Genomic DNA, 21,096 nt, shown 5'->3' with positions numbered 1-21,096 from the left:
AAAAGGCAATAACCTTATAATATGAATCCTATACCTTATGAATTGGTTATCATAACAGGTAAAAAATGCTAAGCGCGCAGCACCTATAAAGATAAACCTTTAAATCCTACGATCGAATGCACAGCACAATGTGCAAAGGTATCTATGGGAATGTTCTAAAAATTTGTTGACCTCAAGGAAATGGTTAACTATTGACCATGCAAGGGATTTAAGTTCAACGTACCTCAAAGTGCTTTAAGGGATGCTCATGGGCTTGTGTTTATTTACATCTTTATCGAACGAGGACAGGGCAAGAGGTTCGAGATGCCAAACTCCACTTTGGCTGTATATGTAATTCAAATGAGTACTCAAGCTCGTTAATTTCCTCAAAGGTTGTGGTCCGAGGAATCACACAACATCTGGGATCTATTTAACGCTCAGGTTTTTGTTGGAAACAGTTAGTTTCCCCATAGGCTTGAGTACGAGGACCATGCAAAACCTTGATTTTGTCTAACATTTAGATTTTTTTTTTTTGAAGTAACTAGTTTCCCCATAAGCTTGAGTCCAAGACCCATGCAAAACCTTGGTTCTGTCTAGCATTTAGATTTGGTGAGTAGCATGCGGCTGAAGTTGGAGATATGAGATACAATACAACCAATTTGATGCAAAGTCAGGGCAATTCTCTATGAAGTTCCATTCTAGGCAATTGGTTACACTAGCATGTAATGTGATTCAATTAGGCTTATGATATTACACAAGGTGTGATCCTATAAGCCTTAGCTGATTTATAACCCAGACCAACCATAAGCATGCTCATAATTACCAAACAAGAAGCTTATAAATTTACACATGATTATCTGGAATTGGGGATGTTAATGTTTCTATCAATCCAATCAAAGAAAAAATGACAAAAGCTTAAACAGTATAACAACAACAATAGTTAAGAAGATTAATAAAAATGGATCATCTTGCTTTATAATTTTGTGTCATGTAACTAAATAGGAATTGCCAAAGAAGATTAATGCCCTGGATGAGAGGAAAATCATGAAAACAATATATTATAGAAATATGGTGAGGATAACTTCCATTAGATTGTTACCTATTGCATAGTATTAGTTAATATTCAAGCAATCAAACATACAACATTTGATAGTAGTAACAAAAGGCAGAGCTATAGACTAACTCTCGCCAAAATAATCTCATTAGGCAATGTTGTGGAAAAATAAATAAAACTAGGATAAAGTATACTTGTGTAATGTATATTTGTGTTTGGTAATGACACACCAAATCAATCAAAGCATCCATCACGCCTCTAACAACATTAGTTATGCAGCAACTTAAGGTATGCATTATTGCAACCAACCATGAGTATTGATCTAGTCAGCATAAATCCTAAAAATCAGCCACATATAAACTAGTTGCTACCACAAGTGAAATTCAATAGAGTGAAAAACCTGACTTGGGCATTATATAATACAACAGATAGAAAATAGATCATGTATTTTTTTTTCTTTTTTAATTTCTAGTGAAATTTGAAACCTTAGTACCATAACACATTACCAACAAAGCACTGAGCTATGGTTTTGCCATTTCATCACTCAAAACATCTAAAATTGATACCAACATAGGTCTTAACACAAAAGCTTAAATCTTGCCAGCTTTGTCTACATAATAACTAATAAAAGCAATCAATCCAAATCCCTTAACACAAACAAAAAAAATTTATGGTATCAACAGATGCATGACAATATAGCAAAATAACAGTGAGCTGAGTTGGTTACAATTGGGATTTAAGATAAGTATTTATTGACATGGTTATAGAGTGTGATAATTGATCAATTTATTATTTACATTGGGTATCATGGGCATGATGTTAATAATTTTTTTAACTAAAGGGATAGGACAAATGGCCCCTATGGCCTATGCCCCCTTACAATTCACCCAACTATCAAGTTTTTTTTTTGAACTTTATTCTCTATGAGTTGACATTATCTCACAACAATTTAAGCATTCATAATATACTCTAAAAAAAAACTGAGATGGATAAATCATTCAATTCAATGGCAAATTGGTGATACTATAATTGGTTTATTAACTATAATTGTATTAAAAGGAAATGTAATTTCGAAGATAGTTTGCTAAATAAATTGGTTTATTAACTAATATATAAATTAGATATAATAATTATTGAAAGCAATGCAACTTTAAGTAAAAAGATAAGGCAAATAACCACCATGGCCTCTGCCCCGAAAGTTTAACTCTTTTTGTGAAAACAAGAATTTCACTTGATTCTCTAATAAGTTGATTGCATGTCACAGCAAATGAAGCGTATAAAATATACCCTAAAATATAATTTTTGATTAATACTTGCATGAGTTACTAAGATTTAAAAAAGAGTAAATCATTCAAAGAAATGGGAAATTGGTGATCCAAATATATCTGTGCACTAAGGGACTTGTAAATTTCTAAAAATAGTGGTGCATAAGAGTAAAAGACCACTCTGCCTAGTTACCAGAAGCAGAATGATTTGTTACTACTGAGGGATTTGTTCTGCTCCGCAGAGGAGGCAATGGTAGTGACCCTGTTTCAATATAGATTAAAAATATAACTCAATTAGTCCATTGTTTAATCACTGTTTTGCTTTCTAGGATAAAACTGATAAAGCAAAGCGAAAATGAACAGTGTAAGTTTGTAACTTTGTGCAGAAAACGGAAATTTTGCAGAAAACAGAAATTGTGCATTAAAAGAAAGTCACAAGTTTTTTTATACAATAATAAATCAGCAACACAGACTGTTTGTAACGAGAGAAGGTAATAAACATAACAAACCAGCAAATAGTACGGTCATTAACATACATATTCAAATATAATAACATAATTGTTCCTTAGCACAATACAATATGCCCCCACTAAACCATACAAGCAACTGAACAAACAAAAGGTGGTAGTGGTCATTAACTTAGTAAACATTAACTACTTTATCTGAAACTCCACAAATCTTTCCCATTCCACAGCCTTTGCCATTGAGAAGGGATCAGGAACTTGTGCAGATTCTACCGTTTTTCGACTTTCACTTTCCTTATCAATACGCCTTTTCCTTGACATCTCCGTGAAAGTCGAAAAACGGTGGAATTTGCTCAAGAAACCCACTGCCAAACCCACACCAAAATCAGTCACACCACCACCAAATTCGAGAAACCCACACCCAAAATCAATCACCACCACAGTCAAAATCCACCAAGCCCACGGAGATGGAGAGAGAGAAAATAGGAAAGAGAAGTGCGAAAAAAAAAAAAGGATAAAAGAAAGAATCGGTGAAGAAAGAAAAAGAAGAGAGAGAAGGGATGAATGGTGAAGAAAGAAAAAAAACGATAGAGAGAAAGAGTGGCGTTCAAACAAAAGGAGCCAAAGAAAGGAAGAGAAAAGAAGAAGTGGGAGAAGAAAGAGAAAGAGGGAAAAGTTTGAAAGTTGAAAAGCAAAATGATATTGCACCTAATAACAGAAGTGGGATTAGATTCAGTCACGGTGTATGGGTTCGAAATGGTGAAAAAGGCGAATTAGAAAATTGCTGAAAAGTACAAATGCATGTACTCAAAATCTCTGCTAAAATCAAAATAAATAAATAATGTTATTGCAAAGGTGTGATGTACAATTGTTTTGGCGTGTATTGATATTGATACTGATACGGATTCAGCTGCCTCTTCCGCCTTTTTTATTATAAAATCAGATGTAAAGATGAAAATTACAGGCTGAGAAATAAACCACATTAAAGTTTAAAAATTTTAAATTCAAAAAAGAAAAGAAAAAGAATAAGTTATTCGCATGATTCTGAGAAGATGGAATCATCTACTAAGGAAATCCAATACACAATCATGGATTTATGAAGAAAGAAAGCATACTTTATATTGATTCTACCATTAGGTAAATCTCTGAATCTAATTGCTCTTAAAAATACAAACAATTTGTTACTGTGACAAGCCAATGAGCTCTAGCTCAATAGGCACCTCCTTCCCTTATAAGTTCTAGGTGGATAGTGAGGTTCTAGGTTCAAGGCCCATTGGTTGTGTGTATAACTAACCCAAAAGAAATATTTGTTACTGCAAGACATCCATTTAAAGAGATCAATACTTTTAAAACTCCGCATGGCATTTAAAAAAACAATTTGGAGGTCCACTTGGCGCATGAGGTAAACTTTAGATAATCCCAAAGATGGAAGCACAAAACAAGTTCTTAGTAAACTTGAGGCTTGCCTCTAGTGATACAGGAAATCATCCATTTATCATAGCACAACAAATGGAACTCCAAAAAAGCCTCCCATGACAAAATTACATAAGCCTAGTGTTCAATAGAAAATGGAGGGTCAATAATATAAAAAACAATTTGGAGGTCCACTTGGCGCATGAGGTAAACTTTAGATAATCCCAAAGATGGAAGCACAAAACAAGTTCTTAGTAAACTTGAGGCTTGCCTCTAGTGATACAGGAAATCATCCATTTATCATAGCACAACAAATGGAACTCCAAAAAAGCCTCCCATGACAAAATTACATAAGCCTAGTGTTCAATAGAAAATGGAGGGTCAATAATATAAACCAAAAAAGAGTGATTGATAATGAATTTCCTTTTGGAATCAGAGAAGCCACTATAACAAGAAGCATAATTACCTGGTCAAGAGCAGATAATTGCATAAAACGTTCATAGTACAGTTCCCAATTTGGCTCAACGTCAACGTTTATTGGTGTTACTAGGTAAACTAAATGCAAATCAGATGCAAGCACAAATCCTTCTCTTGCCCTTGAAAGATCATCCAGCACAATCTAGGGAACCAAACATAAGCATTGAATCAATTTCAACAACAATTTTTTTCCCAGAAATCAACATTACTTATTGCACAAAGAGTAAATCAACAGTAAGGAAATTATATAAAAAGGAAAATAATGAAAATAGAAGATGCAAATTTTTACAAGTGATTCTTCTGGGCAAAGAGAACTGCCAAAAGCTGCTCATCCAAGTGGTGTGGTACTGTATAACTTAGTATCATCATTCCATTCAAGAAATTTTCTGTGGCACAACCACCGAAGAGATTCCTGAGCTAATTTCACCACATCTTGAAATGGCCTGGTGGAATTCAGAAGAGTACACCGAACATATCGATGAATATCATTAGCAGTTTGAACAATCCCGCCAGCCACAACTTCTAAAATGGCATGAGTCATTCCATTCATATCTACAGATAGACAAGAATGCAATGGTGGACAGCTTTCATTAAGAAGTCCCATCATTCTTTTTATTTCTTCCGATTTGCATATTAGTACCTGGTAAGGTAAAATCATTAGGGGAAAAAATCAGCATCTTAATATAAAAGCAGTGAATTATGTCCTCACTGAAATACACCAAAAAAGTAAGTCAAATATGATAAAAAAAATAAAGGTAATAAAACAATAACAAGCATCAATCAATTTGACATTTAAAAAAACAGTAAAAAATAATATAAGCAACCAGCAATCATCCTAGATAACAATAAAAAATAAGAGGTGCCTGGACTAAAATGAAACATAAAACAGGAACTAAAAAATCAGACATACACTTTTCCCCCTTTGTATCTATCCCAGTCCGACCAGCCCGACCAGCCATCTGTTTGTACCTTGTCCCATCAATAAAATCACGACCAATCCTGGGTTGTCGAAAAATGACCCTCCTAGTTAGTAAATTAACCCCAGCAGCTAAGGTAGACGTAGCAGTTAAGACACGTAAAAGGCCTCTGCGGTAGCAGGTTTCAACAATCTTTCTCACCTCAACCTACAGAAAAGATAAATAAACATCCAAACCTTTAAAAGTAAGGAAATCCCACAACTGTCAATGACCAAGGAATCCCCATTAAAAATTATTTTAAGACAATCAAAAGACAAAGAAATCAAGTATATACCATAAAAATAATGAAAGATACAGCCACAACAAAATAAATAAATACCGTGAGGCCAGCGTGGTGATAGGCAACACCAGAAGGGAGAGTTTCTTCCAATGTAGGATCCAGTCCTGCTGGACTCCTTCGCAAGGCATCAATAGCTGAAGTAATATCCAAGAACTCACTTTCATCATTACGAACATTAATAGAAAATTTTTTGAGGAACTGTGAAACATGCCTTGCAGTTGATTCACATCCCTTTCAACTAGAGCAAAATATTAACACTGAATGACCCTCTTGAACAACCTGAAATATGTTCCTTGGTACATAAATTTTCAACTTCTGGAATAATGCCCCAAAACAGCTTTACCACGGACAGTGCATAACACGCTCATTTAAAAAAAAAAAAAAGAAGCCAAAAACGTGAGATAGGTCCAGACGCAGACGCAAACATTCGAATCCAAACGGAGCTCTAGTGTTTAAGTAAGAGGCAGCTTAAACAGACTGAATCTATCATGTTTGAGCAATTTCACTAGTTACAAAAATTTTCTAAAAATTTGCTACAAAATTGTGTGATCAGCTGTCCAAATTGTCATCTATGCTGTCAGAGAAAATGTCCAAATCAACTCTGCTGTACCCAAAAATACTAGTCCAGCCATCCAAAATGTTGTTCACTAGCTATACAATATACTGTCCCAAAAATGCATATTCTGTCCAGAAAAGCTATTCATTATAGAACAACATAATCTTGTAGTAGGGTCTAAAAAAATAAACCACAATCTTATGGGAGGAAAAAAAAAAAAAAAAGTATACGTTAAGGTTGTTTTCTTTCCTTTTTTTTTTTTTTTTTTAAAATCAATCACCACCACCAAACCCACGGCCAAAATCAGTCGCACCACCAAATCCGAGAAACCCACACCCAAAATCAATCACCACCACAGTCAAAATCCACCAAGCCCACGGAGATGGAGAGAGAAAATACGAAAGAGAAGTGAGAAAAAAAAAAGAGAAAAAAGAGAAAAGAAAGAACCGGTGAAGAAAGAAAAAGAAGAGAGAGAAGGGATGAATGGTGAAGAAAGAAAAAAAAGGATAGAGAGAAGGAGTGGCGTCCAGACAAATGGAGCCAGAGAAAGGAAGAGAAAAGAAGAAGAAGTGGGAGAAGAAAGAGAAAGAGGGAAAAGTACGAAAGTTGAAAAGCAAAAAGATATTGCACCTAATAATAGAAGTGGGATCAGATTCAGTCACAGCGTGTGGGTTCGAAATGGTGAAAAAGGTGAATTAGAAAATTGCTGAAAAGTACAAATGCCTGTACTCAGAATCTCAGAATCTCTGCTAAAATCAAAATAAATAAATAATGTTATTGCAAAGGTGTAATGTACAATCGTTTCGGCGTGATTGACTTTCAGATCGTACTTTCCGGCACCGTTTGTCGCCAAAGTGTTGATCGGATCCTTGGTGGTTTTCAAAGTTCCCTTGGGAGTGTAGCCAGCGCATGCATGATAGAGTAAGAGCGACTAGACCCTCCACCTGCGAACAAGTCACCTCACTGAGTTGCGAAAGTCGCAAACACTCAAATTTTGAAAAAAAATTTTTAGTATCTTTCACGACTGATACCTTGACTTGCCAGTGAGCCGCGAAAAATCTCGGAGTGGGCTCGTGACTGGAGCATGCGACTAGGCCAACCCGCGACTTAGTCGCCAAAATAGAGCAACACTATTTTTGAAAATTTTGACATTTTTGTAAAAACAAAGTACTTTCCAAAAACAACTAAAAACACTCAAAAATCCTTTTGTGTTTGATCAACGAATATTGAGCATGTGAAAACACATTTAATCAAGTATAATAACACAAATGAATATGGCATTCATTGAATATAGACTTGTGTGATGTGTGTGAATATCAAAAATGAGATAATCCTTAGTCCAATGTGAAACTTCAATGATCAATTCAATCAAGGCATACATAACTAGCACTAGATAATGTGACCTATCTCAATTATAGAAGTATGCATATATAATCTCCTACATAAACTTGATTATATAACTTTGAAACTTTTCATTTGGCTCCATATATATCATATCATTTGATTTTTTTGATTCAATACATCTCATTGTGAGATGGATGCATGACATTTTTGATATTTCATATTAATGAGTTAGACTTTGGCTTTTTGGGCATCATACATTTTATTTTGGTCGCTTTCCCTTTTTCCTAGTCAAATACTAGTACGTGCGACAGGCTTTTGCAGTTTAAAATCTCTTTTCACTTGGAGATTTACATTTGGTGAGCTTTTTAAGCCAAAAAAAAAAAAAAAAAAAAAACAACAACAACAACAAAATAAAAAGTGGAAGATATATAGGCATAAATCTATGCATTATCAAGATCAACAAAATCATTCACTAATAATTCATGACAAGGTTGAAGGTCTATTTACAACAGTTACATAGATGTCAAGATTTCTTCCACAATGATATGAGTGCATAAGAGACAAGCTAAGCTCGTAAATGCACAAACCATTTGTACAAAGGTATAAGGCAAAACATGTTTTGAAACAAAACTTAACAAAGCGATCAAACTTTTTAGGATTTTCTTCTTTTTATGTGTTTTTAAATTTTTGGCACAAAAACAGTAAAAGATTGATAAAAAAAATATATATATATATATAAACAACAATGTAAAAACATTTGAAAAAAAAAAAAAAAACACACACACACACAAACAATATGTCAACTAAAAAAACACTTGCAAGAAGCACACAACTAAGCATATTCACAAACATGAGAAGTATTAATGCATGGACATGTTGTAATGCTTATGCATGAGTACCCTTCGTCATCCACACGTCACGTACATTTGGGGTGATATCCTTGATGGATTGGGTACGAGAATTAGGACTGTCAAACCTTCGTGTGAAGCTTTCCAGGCAATTGATGAAGACACCGATCATTTTCATCACGTCCATCATTCCTGGATCACAGTTCTGACCTCCTGGTTGCTCACCACCCCAAAATTTGTTGTCATTTCTTCTTCCTCGTGACCGAGGAGCACCAACATTGTTCAATGCTCTCAGCTTGTGACAGTTGGGTTTTGTATGTCCTTACAATCCGCAAAAGTGACAGAAATGATTTGTTCTAGAATCCTGTTGTGATCTTGGAAGTGATCTTCCTCTATCTTCAAATCTGGATTCTGATTAATTACGAGACTTATTTAACACCTGTTGATCAGCTACCTTCTTCTTCTTAACTTTCTCAGTAATAGGCTTTTCTACAACCATTTCTTTGGACTTCACAAATTTCACTTCTTTGGTGACATTGGCTGATGAGCTACTCCCTCCGGTATATCCCAAATCGGACTTGTCTGAGGAAGGTTTTTGAGATTAGATAACATCTTCCAGCTTTTTGGAGGAGACCCTTTCTATCTTGGCATATGCTTGCACTACCTCTTGCTCAAGAAATCTCACTTTCGTATAAGTTTCTGATAACTCACCATTTAGTGTTTCAATTTCACACTTCGCTTCCTTGTAATGCACCAGAAGACTTTTGTAATCTTCCTCAGCCCTTTTCATCTTTTTGATGGTTGTGTTAGCCACCTTTGCATATCCACCGGATTTCTCAAGGAGTAAGTCGTAATTCTCTTGAAAACCAGATGTATCTTCATCCTCTTTAGCCTCCGATTCTTCAACAATCCCAATAGACTCCAAATCAAAATGCTCACCAAGCTTCTTCACAAGTGTACCCAAATCATTTGAAGACTCCACATGTGCAATGGTCATGAATGTGAAGTAATTTCCTTCTCTGTCATAGCTATCCTCAGAGTTAGAATTTGACGTATCCAAGTCACTTAGTGTAGTAGCATAAACCCTGCCCTTTGACTTCAAATAGTTGGGACATTCCTTTTTGAAGTGTCCATGTCCATTACACTCGAAGCATGTGATTCCTTGTGAAGATTGGGAATCTCTACCATCTTTCCTTTGGAATTTTTTCTTCTCCTTCTCGGAACTCTGAAATTTTCCTTTGTCACCAAATTTCCCACCGTTCTTGAGTTTCAAGAATTTTCGGAAGTTCTTTACAAGGTACTCCATATCTTTATCTACTACATCTTCTTCCGAAGAATCATGAGATACCACCCTCTCATCAATTGTCTTAAGAGCAAGAGATTTGCTCTTCTTCAGTGTGGGCAGTGACAATTCATACGTCTGCAATGAATCGACCAACTCTTGAACTTTAATGTCGTTAAGATCCTTACTCTCTTCAATAGCCGTTACTTTGGCACGAAAGCTTTCTGGTAGTGATCGAAGGATCTTCTTTACAACTTTAGAATCCTCTGTCTTCTTCCCCAAATTGAATTTGCCGACGACCACCTCGTTCAGCTTACTGTAAAAAGAGTCAAAAGACTCATCCTCGCTCATTTTGAGCTCCTCAAAGCGAGTGGTTAACATCTGTAGTTTGGTGTCCTTCACTTTCTTAGTTCCTTCATAAGTTGTCTCTAGAATCTCCCATACTTCCTTAGCAATAGTGATATGTGAAATCATGTGAAATTCTTCTAAAGAGACACCACAGAAAATGACATTCAATGCTTTACTGTTAGCATTAGCCGTCACAAGAGCTGCCTTATCCCAAGTGGATTTGGCAGCCTCCGGCCTAGTCCAACCAACTTCAACTGCATCCCACACAGCATCATCAATAGAACACAAAAATGCCTTCATTTGGACTTTCCAAAATGCATAATTATTACTATAAAAAAATGGTGGTACAATAAGAGATTGAGACCTATCCATCTCAATACGGGGGCAGGGATCGCACTAAGGTGTTTAAACCACAGCAAGTGTACCCGCTCTGATATCAATTGAATGTTCAAAATGTGTACAAAACACCCTTGAACGTTTAGACCCCAAATTACAAATTATCAATTCAAGTTTATTATCAAACAATTAATGTGTGGAACATGAACATAAGCCAAACACAGAATTGATAAACAATCTAAGCCAATTATAATCACATCCACAACAGAAAATAAAAGGCAAAGATAAAGGGAAGAGGGATGCAAACACAAGGACAACACGCGATGTGTTATTGAAGAGAAAACTGAAGCCCTCAGCGTAAAACATCTCCGCCGCCCTCCAAGCAGTCAATAATCCACTAGAAAATGTAATTATGATACATGAACAGCAATAGACCTTCCAAGCCTAATCTACCCAGGTACCTAAGCCCTCCAAGCTTCTTGCTCCAACGAGGTTACGCCGAACCTTTTTCTTCTCTAGCTTACTAGATTCCGTTGTAGCCCATAATATCAACCAGTAACTATTGGTCCCTTCCAAACTGCTTCCCTTAGCACCAAAAGACCTTCTCACAGACGTGGGTGTGGTGAGAAAAGGATTTGGTCAATAATCTCTCAAGGATGTATCAATGGAGAGGAAGAGAGTAAAGGAATTTAAAGAGTCTCTTAGTGAAGATTGGGGATGAGGCAATCTTGTTTTTCTCTAGGGTGAGATCGACAGTGGCCTCAAGGTGAGATCGAGCGTGGCTGGAGTGTGGCTGAGATCGAGCTACGCCGTCGTCGTGGGTGAGATCGTCGTCAGAGCTACACCGTCGTCGCTGGAGCATGGGTGAGATCGAGCTACGCCGTCGTCGTGGGTGAGATCGTCATCGGAGCTATACCGTCATCGCTGTCGGTGAACATCTCGGACTGGTCGAAGAGAGAGGGAACCGGTACAGGGAGAAGAGAGAGGAAACCGAAAAGTGAGAGAAAAGGAAAAATGAAGAGAAAGGAAAGAGAAAAGAGAATATAAAACAATTTTCATTTTTGCAACATTTGTCTGTACCGTTGCAAATTTGCAACAGTACTGTAGTCATGTTGTATAATTTTTGAGATTTGGCACATCTCATAAAGCTCCATTTTTGTGTTTGGTGTGGCAAATGTGCCAAATATTTAGCATTTGGCACATTTGCCACACCTGCTGTGGATGCTCTTAGGCAGTTTTGGTGGAAACATGGGCTTGATAGAAAGGAAAAACATTGGCCAAGATGGGACAAATTATGCCAACCCAAGTACAAGGAGGAATGGGATTTGAGAAGTTCAATGATGTCATACTAGTTAAACAAGTTTGACTACTTATTCATAAGGAATAATTTCTTTCTATAAGATTTTTAAAGCAAAGTTCTTCACAATAGGAATAGTCTTTAAGGCCAGGAGAATTCAAAGTTGGTTAAACAAATGGCTTACAACGGCAAGCTGATCATCCTTGCTCAAAACAGCCACAATGGATATGCTTATTGATGGTAAGTGGATATGCTTATTAACAGTGAGACTAGACAAATGGATGAGTCATGTGATAGACCGGAATTTTCTACCTTGTGAGGCTAGAATTATTAAAAGTATAACACTAAGTGAGAGGGTCCCACCTAATCTAATGATATGGTCAAATAGCAAAGATGGAAAATACAGAAGAACAAGAAAAACGCCTATAAGATGCTTACCCAAGGGAGAACAAATTGCCAAAACCAAAAAGTTTGAACTCAGAGCATTCATACACACACACACACACACATATATATATATATATATTTGATCACAAGGAAATTAAATCAATAGCACTTACAAACTTATGTTATATAACAAATGAAAAAGAACTTCATATCGGCCAACTATTACAATCCAACATTTGTCTTAAACATTCACCGAATTATAAATTGTTCAAAAAGGCAAGTAAGCCAAGCATTATCCAACTTTTATTATTGTAAAACATACATAAACATATAGAACTACTAAATTTCTAGATCATACGGAAATCACCCTATTTCTTGAAGCCAAAACTCCCTCCAAGAAAATTTTTGGGACTAAATACATATATCTATGCTTGGAAAAGATTTGCTCTATGTTAGAAATACTGAATCGTAGTATTGTATTTCATGTATAAAAGAATGTACATAGATGCCTTTATATAGGAGGCATATGTGTGTAGTACAAGTAAATATGTGTGCTATACAAGTAACCTAACTGGGCCTAAAGCCCACAACACTATATATGTTAACAGCCCCCCTCAAACTCAAGGTGGATGTGAGACCAACTTGAGGTTGTCAACCAAAGTACGAAGGCGTCCCTTAGGATGTGACTTGGTGAAGATATCTGCAAGTTGATCTTTAGAGGAGACTGAGATCAGCTTGAGAGCACCATGGACAAGATGAAAATGGATAAAATGACAATCGATCTCAATGTGTTTAGTCCGTTCATAGAAGACATCATTGTGAGCAATATGAATAGCACTCTGGTTGTCACAATAAAGAGGAGTAGCAGAGGATGTAGATACACCTAAGTCTTTGAGAAGCCATCGTAGCCAAAGGAGCTCAGATGTGGTATCAGCAAGGGCACGATATTCTGCTTCAGTACTGGAGCGGGCCACATGAGTTTGTTTCTTGCTTCGCCAAGAAATCAGAGAAGAACCAAGAAGAAAGCAATAACCAGTAGTGGACCTGCGATCAGTGGGGTCTCCTGCCCAATCAGCATCAGAAAATGCACGAAGAGTAAGAGGAGACTGAGTGGAGACATACCAGATAAAGCTGAGAGAGAAGAGGAATAAGATGCATTACCAACCATACGAATGACATTAGCGATGATATTTACAAGGTCATCTTTGGAAATGGAGAAAGTGGATCCAGAAGACTAAGACTGTGCAGAGACAGGAGCCATGGGTTGGACACTCTCAGTGTTAGCAACTGTAGCAGCAGAAGTAGAAACAGCTGATTTGTTGCGCTGATAGCAAGTCTCAATATTATGGCCAAAACGTTTGCAAAAATTGCAAAACCGTTTGTTGGATTGTCGGCGACGATTGTTGCAACAGGAAGCAAACTTGTCCTTATTCTTCATTTAGAAGTAAAATATTCAAAAATGGACTGCAAAAATGAAATCTACGCGAAAAACTGGGTAAGAAGCACCTGAACTGCAAAAGTCAACTCTAGCAAAAAGTCAACGGTCAAAGTCAACGGTCTGGAACGATGACGTAAGCAAGCTGACGTGTGCTGACGTAAGCACTGATGACGTCACTAGGGCTGATGTGGCAATATGATGACATCAGCAGACCGTGGAGCGTGTGTCCGGCTCGTGCAGGCGCGTGGTCGGCGCGTGGAGGAGAGTGGCCGGCGCGTGGAAGCGCGTGGAGGCACGTGGGGGCGCGTGAAGGATCTTGGCGGCATGTGGCAGGGACGCCGAGAATTGTAGTGGCGCTTGGGGGCGCGTGTCTGGTCCGATGACGATGAAATTTCACAGAAAAGTAGATTGGAGATATTTCTTTCCGATGGTACAATCTGTGGTCTGATCAGAGAGGCGGAAGCGATGGTGGCGGCAAGGCAGTGGTCTTTGATGTACTGGAGTCGCGGTGGGGGCAGTGGTGCTGCTCACAACAACGGCTGCAGATGACACCCAAGAAGACAAGACTGCTTAAGAGCGACACACCAAAGGATTAGAGCAGTGGCTCTGATACCATGTTAGAAATACTGAATCGTAGTATTGTATTTCATGTATAAAAGAATGTACATAGATGCCTTTATATAGGAGGCATATGTGTGCAGTACAAGTAAATATGTGTGCTATACAAGTAACCTAACTAGGCCTAAAACCCACAACACTATATATGTTAACACTCTACATACGCTTGTTCAAGCTTGAATCCCACATCTATGTTTAGGTGCTTCACATAAATAATAGAATGAAGTTTAGATTGGCTATTCCAGTCAAGCTAACCATTGTGATAACCCGGAGAGCTCTGGCGCTCTCCGACTCGTGCAATAATGCTGGAATTTTATTAATCTCTATTATGATTTTTTGTTTCTCCTCTTTCCTGTTAACCAATTTCTGAAAGGTACAATTCACAAATTGAAAATAAAGAATTTGTATGTTATAGACAGCAAAACAACTAGACTATAGGAGATTAGCATCACAAAAATGGGAGGAAAATTACATGCGGCAACTACAAGCTTATATCCACTGCTGTATTAAGGGTTAAATTATACGCTCACACACTATATTGTACGATTCATTAGATACGATACGTACCGTTCGATTCTGACAACTATGCCAAATTCTTACTATAGATCTCACTTTAATACAGATATCACCCATGTATAGAGATAATCAAAATTGCGGTGTGATACACCTGCATAAGTCAGCAGGTCACCCATAAGATACAGTCCGCACATTTCAGCATACACCAAGAAAAACCTGGTGGTTACTGTATATCAACAACTAGTTAGCGAGGATAAAACCGTCTTTCCACTCTTGCTTCACCTGGACCATCTTCAAATCGTGATTTTCTAGCCAATTTCCAGAAGAATAAATGGTAGCTAGAGGTCCCCTATTGGAAATTGTCAACATCTCAACGATCTGCCCAGTTACTTTAGTTTGTAGCATTGCCATTATTCATTCTAGCAAACGTAAAATTGTTGAGGCAGTTCACATTTAACAATGAAATTTGAAAAGCAATCCTACAAGTACAGGATTGAGTAGTGACGTTCATAAATGAGGAGGTCTGCTTGGTCTGAAGAAGTTTTGTTGACAGGTTATTGAGTTGTCAGTTTCACTCTATAGTCAGTACGATTCTTCATTCAAAGTTCGAATGTCTTGGCTTTGTCAGTAGAGATTACTAGTGCATGGCAGTAGTAGTACGTAGGCTTGTGTGACATGAAACAGAAGTACTTTACGGTGAATATTTTCACATTGCGACTTTGCTCTGCTTTTTAAAATAATTACACAACGATTTATAACCGGGAAGTTGTGATTGATTTTAAGTAAATTTAAAATTAAAATTATTTTTTTGCTTATTAATAATAATTTATCATTTGTAATTTGTTTTGAAAGTTTTATAAAAATATTATTGACATGGTATTTTTTTTAAATAAATGCATTGTTTCATAATATGAAATTGACACATCTACTTGGAATGTGGTTTTATATAATATAATTTTGATTTTTGCTTGATAATTTCATGGACTGTGTTAAATACTTAAATGTGTTAAATGGTATTCATAGAACAATGGTCAATAAACTATTTTAAAAAAATTTTAACATTATTTTATAAGAAAATAAAAATAATAAACAAATTTTATTAAAACAAATATTTTTTTAATAAAAAATTTGTCCATAGTTTTTTTTTTAAAATATTCCCTAAATAAATACTGTGGGAGGGTTTCATAGTCTCAGCCCCCAATTAGCAGGTATTGTCCATTTTAGGCTCGCTTTTGTGCATGGCCTTCACGGTTTTGCTCAATCCCACATCGAAAAGAAACGCCTCCCACATGTGCCTTATAAGGATTGACCTCAAGACACATATGAGAGGCGCCTCTCCCCAATGTGGGATTGAGCAAAACTGTGAAGGCCACGCACAAAAGCGAGCTTAAAGCAGACAATACCTGCCAATTGGGGGTTGAGACTATGAAACCCTCCCACATTAAAAGGAGCCTTTTAATATGGGAGGGTTTCATAGTCTCAGCCCCCAATTAGCAGGTATTGTCCTCTTCGGAAAGGGTACTATGCCTCTCCTCAAGGTTTTGCTCAATCCCACATCGAGGAGAGATGCTTCCCACATGTGCCTTATAAGGATTGACCTCAAGACACATGTGTACCACTACTACACAGCATTAAATGCCTGCAACTAACGTCCTAGCCGCATTAATGAGGAAAAGACCCCCGAATAGTGCTGCCTTGGTTGACCCATTGTACTTGACCTGGGAGGCTGGCTTTGATGGTGCGCCGCCCTTCCCTTCTACGATCTCGGTTGGCCGAGGATTGGATCGTCCTCAGCGATGCTTCTTGGCTCTTCGGACCTCCCTCGTTCGTCCTCGGACATTTCCTCCTCCTTGGCGTGGGCCTTAGGCTTGGTACAAAATGGGCCAGGGCTATCAAATTCTTGGGCCCCGCAATAGCCACTCAAAATCTTGCTGTCCGGCTCCTCGGGTGGAAAGGAGGATTTTGATGTCCTCGAGCCTTTGTCATGGGTTGTCAAGTCTTTTCCTCCGTCAGTACTAGATTCTTTTCACCTATCCAAGACACTTTCCTGACGCTTCGGTATACGGAGTGCGCCCTCATTAAATTCTGGCGACTCTATGCTCCCCACGTTCAACGGTGTGATGGTAATCTAACGGTGGGGATTTCTTCGCCTTTATGGGCAGGAAGCCCGCACGGTCCTTTTTAATTGGAGGTATAAGTACCTCTTTGAACCGATTGACATCTTTACTTTTGCACTCAAGAGTTCTTGTGCACATACGCTGAATTCGGTCAAGTCTCCAACCAAACTTACGACTCTTTTCAGCATAAAAAGCCTATCCGAGGAGCTTTTCCTCATTCCTGTAAGTTTTCTTCTCCTTCCAATTCACGATTTCTCTCTTTCTTTCATCCTTCCCTGAGTCCTTTAGCCGTTCCTAGGGATGGGCAGGTTTAAAAAGTTAGTTGAGTTTGAAGAGGCAATGGAGAAGTTCATGGACGAATATAGGATACCCAGTAACTTGGGTTTAAGATACTATGAGGAAGGGGAATGACACTTTAGGAGGCAAGAGGGAGAAGTAGTGATTCCTGTAATTGCCTTCCTAGAAGGTGGTATGAGAATCCCTATGGGGCCGGTGATGAGGGATTACCTTAGGCATTTTCGATTAGCTCCCACCCAGTGCGCCACCAACGTGTTTAGGATCCTAGGTTGTGTAGACACTTTAAATGAGAAAATGGGGTTGAGGTTAACTCACCATGATGTAAACTGGTGTTATAATCTCCAACACCTGAAGGGTAAGTCCTACTATATAAAGACGAGGGACGATAAAGTTCGGCTTATTTAGTGCCTCCCCAAGTCCAGTAAAGGGTTGAATAAGGACTTTCTCATCGTGTCTAGGGAGTGACATGACGACCTTCACTGTCCAACAGAGGAGGGGGTACCAAGTGGGGCATTCAGAGTAGGAGAGGGTTAATCTTTTGTGTTATCACAGTTTGCATCGTTAGGTTGTTAATATGAATGTGCTTCCCTCTTGCAAATCCACATGCCTTTGAACGACACTTTCATTTGGTTAATCGAGAAGATTTGGGAACCATCCTAAGGGTGGAGATCTTTGTGAATGAGGCCGACAACCAAGTCAGAGCCGCTCACAAGATCCTCGGGTACGATTCCCTCCAGAAGTTATTTTCAGCTCCCAAGTACATGATCAGAGCCAAAAATCCTCGGCTTCACAAGATCACTGTAGCAGAGCACAAGTTCCTGCTTCTTGAAGGATCTCCCATCCCAGCAAGCGTTCCGTTGGCAAGCTCATCTTCGTCCCATCAGGCTACAGAGGTCGAGGGAGAAAGAGCGGAGAGAGAGGAAGAAGTTGTTGATTTGGGTCCATCCGAGGACGAATTTGGTGTTTTCGACCAAGTCAATCCATCCGAGGATCCCTCTGGTGAGTTGGACGACCCCAATTTGACCAAAGCAGATCTCCAATCAGAAGGGATTTCTTCCTAGGCCGAGATGAGTTTCAAGAAAAGACCCCAAACTAGCCTACTCAACTTAATTGGGGGCCAGACGGGGAAGGACGCGCCGGGAAAGCCACATTCCAAGCTTCCTCCTCCTCCTCCCAAGCTTCAGCCTATCCAGACCAAGTCATCCTCCACGCAGCCAACCCCATCCCCTCAGCCAGAGCACGTCGATCCAAAGAGGAAGAGGATTTCCAAAGGCAAAGAGCCAATAGATGGGGGGAGATCTCGCCCCTCTTAGGAGGAAGATGAAGCCCAATGAGCTTTAAAGCAACTGAAAATCGGGCACCAGGACCAAGAGAAAGAGATCGCCCCACAGCCCGAGCCACAGGCTTGGCTCCCCGCCTCGATGCTCCATGGGGAGCCTTTGGTGAATAATGCCTCCCTTAGGGACTTCCGAGGGGGTGAAGGCACCTACGTGGCCGATGCGTTAGAGAGGGTCTTACTACTCCCCGGCGATATGGCCGAGCTGGGGAATCTGAGGAGGCAGGAGGTCTTCCTAAGCGTCAAAAGATATTTGGGCATGGTAAGACATCTAAGACTTGTGACTTCGCTGATTTTTATTCTCTAGCTTCCAACTTATCGTGTGTTTATTTCAATCGGCAGGCTGTCCAGGCCACTTACAGGTTGGAAGAGGCAACCCATGAGCAGAGCAGGGCCTTAGATCTCGAGCGTGACAAGCGCCTGGATGCTACAAGAACCCTTAAGAACTCCGAGGCCGATCTCCAGAAAGTAAGGGAAGATCTAAAAGAGATAACGAGGGCCAAGGATAGCATCGAAGTAGGCCTGGCTGGCGCTCAGAAACAAGTTGAGGCCCAGACGAGCCATCTGCACGAGGGCAAGGATCAGTTGAAGGTGAACAGATAGCAAATTGCTGATCTAAAGAAGAAGCTAGCCGAGGCAGAGGGGGCCAAGAAGGTTGTAGAGTGGGTTAGGGACGAAGCCTTGAGGGGCAAGGAAGAGGCGGAGTTCGTCAGGACGGAGGCTGAGACCTCTAAAGAGAAGGTCGAGGAGGAAGCTTTTCCCTTAGGAATGGCCGAGACCGAGGCCACTCTCAAGGCTCAAGTACTTGGGGTATGCAGGGTTTACTGTTCCCAGTCTTGGAATGAAGCCCTTAAACAAGCTGGAGTTGAGACTTCATCAGATCTGTGGAAGGTGGAGAGTGTATACTTCTCTCCTGCCATCCGAGAGTCCGCTCCCTCTGGTTCCGAAGCTGAAGTTGCTTCTGAGGAGGCTAAGACTGCTCGACCTGAGGCTGCTCTGGTTGTGACCGCTCCTGATGAGCCAGCCGAGGAAGGTGAGCCTTCTGGGGCGGCAAAAACAAATGAAGGCCTGAACTCTAAAGCGCCTTAGAAAACTGCAGAGTCTATAGCTGATGCTTAGGTCCTTCCTGCCAAGGAGTCAGCTCTCCTGGTTGAGCCCGTTCAGGCCGTTCCCCTTGAAGCCACTCCTTCAAATTAGGATCCTCCTGCCTCTAACACAGCCTCTCAACAGCCTTCTAGAGACAAACTGACTATAAAGTTGAAGAAATAGGCTACCTCTGTTGCGCTTTCGCCTCATGTTTCTTTTTTTCATTTTTTTCTTTTTTACGTACTTGAATTGTTGTAATGGAACATTTTGGGTTGAATGTATGCAATTCATTTTTTACATTATGTGTTTATTGTCGCTATGATGGTTTCTGCTGTTTATATAACCTGTGTTCTAATCATTAGCTAAATATTCTCAACTGCGTGACTCATTTTCCATTTTTGAAACCGCAGCCAAAAAAATATATAGTCCATAATGATAATTTCCACTTATACTTTGACTAATAATTGAGCCACCTTACTGCCACGACTTGCTTTTGCTGAATAGACTATAAAAGGTAATAACCTTGTAATGTGAATCCTATACCTCATGAATTTGTTGTTATAACTTAAAGTGCTTTAAGTGATGCTCATGGGCTTGTGTTGGTTTACATCTTTATCGAATGAGGACAGGGCAAGTGGTTTGAGGTGCCAGACTCCCCTTTGGCTGCATTTGTAGCTCAGATAAGTGCTTGAGTTTGTTAATTTCTTCAAAGGTTGTGGTCCGAGGAGTCACACAACACCTGGGATTTGTTTAACGCTCAGGCCTTCGCTGAAAGTAGTTAGTTTCTCCATAGGTTTGAGTCCGAGGACCATGCAAGACCTTAATTCTATCTAGTACTTAGATTTTTTGAAGTAACTAGTTTCCCCATAGGTTTGAATCCAAGGACCATGCAAGGCCTTGGTTCTGTCTAGTACTTAGATTTTTCGAAGTAATTAGTTTCCCCATAGGTTTGAGTCCGAGGACCATGCAAGACCTTGGTTCTGTATAATACTTAGATTTTTCTTGAAGTAACTAGTTTCCCCATAGGTTTGAGTCCGAGAACCATGCAAGACCTTGGTTCTGTCTAGTATTTAGATTCTTTTTGATGTAACTAGTTTCCCCATAGGTTTGAGTCTGAGGACTATGTAAGACCTTGGTTTTGTTTAGCACTTAGATTCTTCTTGAAGTAATTAGTTTCCCCATAGGTTTGAGTCCGAGAACCATGCAAGACCTTAGTTCTGTCTAGCACTTTGATTCTTCTTGAAGTAACAAGTTTCCCCATAGGATTGAGTCCGAGGACCATGCAAGATCTTGGTTCTGTCTAACACTTAGATTCTTATTGAAGTAACTAGTTTCGCTATAGGTTTAAGTCCGAGGACCATGTAAGACCTTGATTCTGTCT

At 39.1% G+C, this 21,096-nt stretch overlaps 1 long non-coding RNA gene across 1 annotated transcript; it reads right to left on the bottom strand.

Moving 5' to 3' along the window:
* Nucleotides 1-2,317: 2,317 nt before the first annotated feature.
* LOC112032587 (uncharacterized) lies at nucleotides 2,318-6,683 on the bottom strand. Its single transcript, XR_010626117.1, has 5 exons — nucleotides 5,949-6,683; nucleotides 5,563-5,776; nucleotides 4,942-5,292; nucleotides 4,642-4,794; nucleotides 2,318-2,560 (listed from the first exon to the last, which is right to left on the bottom strand). It is a non-coding gene; the product is annotated as an uncharacterized LOC112032587 (long non-coding RNA).
* Between the last annotated feature and the right edge of the window lie 14,413 nt (nucleotides 6,684-21,096).

The sequence above is a fragment of the Quercus suber genome, unplaced genomic scaffold, assembly GCF_002906115.3.
Source record: "Quercus suber isolate HL8 unplaced genomic scaffold, Cork oak 2.0 scaffold_699, whole genome shotgun sequence".
NCBI classification, from domain to species: Eukaryota; Viridiplantae; Streptophyta; class Magnoliopsida; order Fagales; family Fagaceae; genus Quercus; species Quercus suber.
This window is presented reverse-complemented; position numbering and strand designations above follow the sequence as displayed.